The sequence below is a fragment of the Ceratina calcarata genome, unplaced genomic scaffold, assembly GCF_001652005.2.
Source record: "Ceratina calcarata isolate Rehan_Ccalc_2016 unplaced genomic scaffold, ASM165200v1 scaffold321.2, whole genome shotgun sequence".
NCBI classification, from domain to species: Eukaryota; Metazoa; Arthropoda; class Insecta; order Hymenoptera; family Apidae; genus Ceratina; species Ceratina calcarata.
In genome coordinates, this window is record NW_017154760.1 from 103,687 (window position 1) to 105,194 (window position 1,508).

A 1,508-nucleotide genomic window follows, 5' to 3' on the forward strand; every position below is an offset into this window, starting at 1 on the left:
ATCTATAATAACAAATTCAACATGCTAGCATTGTTTAAGTATATAGCCTATACATCCTTAAAGAGACTCGAAGCGACTCAGGTACTCGCGCAAGAGTAATAATAGGGAGTCTACGCGCTAAGCGGAAATACCCGTGCGTCGAGATTCGCGCTCGACAGCTGCGTAAACGACTCTTTTCGGAAAACAGCAGAACAGATTGTGGGATTTAACCTACTTGCATCGTACCGGTCAGATTGATCATTGAATAATCCGAGTTGCTTTTTAGTTTGCATAAATTATTCTCCCGTTATTTTAATATGCTAACAACATCTGATTTAGATGTAAATAAGGTATAACATTTCAATTACTTTCTACACCTAGTACGAGATACTAGAAAAAAATAGAGATACATAAAATGAGAAATAATCCATTTTTTATTAATAACCGTTTCGTTTCCATTAAAAACATTTTACCTCATTTTCGGAGAAAATCAACATATCTACAATTGATGCTAATATAACATAAAACATACATAAACGCAATAAGAATAATAACATTCAATATGAATGTATTATCAATCAAAGCTAACAGTGTTTCACGTGATTATTGTCAAACTATAGTATTCGACGTAATATCTTGGATTCAATAATTGATACATTGTTTCATACGTTGCAGATCGATGCAATATCTCCAGCCAATTACTACGATATCTCACGCGGCAACGGTAATGATGGAAATGAGTCAAAAGAGTCGCGTGTAGAGTGGAATTAAATGCAAGCGTGTCCCGGGCCGAATGCGAATGAATAAAAAATGTTTGGTTCGGCGTTGGGCAGGGCTTAAGCTGCGTTAGGATCGCATCCCCTTTAGGGACGCGAGGGGACGCAAAGGGCAGGTTCTGCGTGGGTCGTGATACACGGGCAGGGAGGAGGAACGCTCGATTCCCTGGCTACGGGAGCTGTCTGCGCGAATCTCCCGCAGCGCAACTCAACAAGCCCACTACGTCTCTCGCGATACGAGTGCCTATCTACGTGTGTATACAATATCCACGCAGTCGACGGGGTTCATACGCGTACATCATTTCCGTCCATTAGGGAAAAATACTAGTTTGAAAATTGAAAGAAATATGAATACCGGCTCCGACGTTAGGCTTTTCAGATGTGCCGGCGTCTATGGTGAACGAGATGATTTTTAGCGGCTGCGACCGCTCGACCGGAAAACCGGTGGAGAGGCTTCGACGGGCAGACAAAGAGGTAGGAGGGCTGATAGGAAAATTTTCAGTCGGGTAATCGACCGGCGGTTCACGGATCGGGAAAAACGCGACGGAGAGGCGTTCGAGCGGGAGGTGAACGCGACATAATTGTCCGGTGCAAATCGAAAATGGTCCGGTCGAAAACGCAAACCGCGCGGTTAAGAGACGCGTAAACCTCGCGGTCGTCCTTCCTCGAGAGCCTCGGCGAGCCTTTTACGGCGTGGAAGGTCGAAACGGAAAAAAGCGGTTCGTGGAAGGCGTCTATGCCTGATCCCCGCTC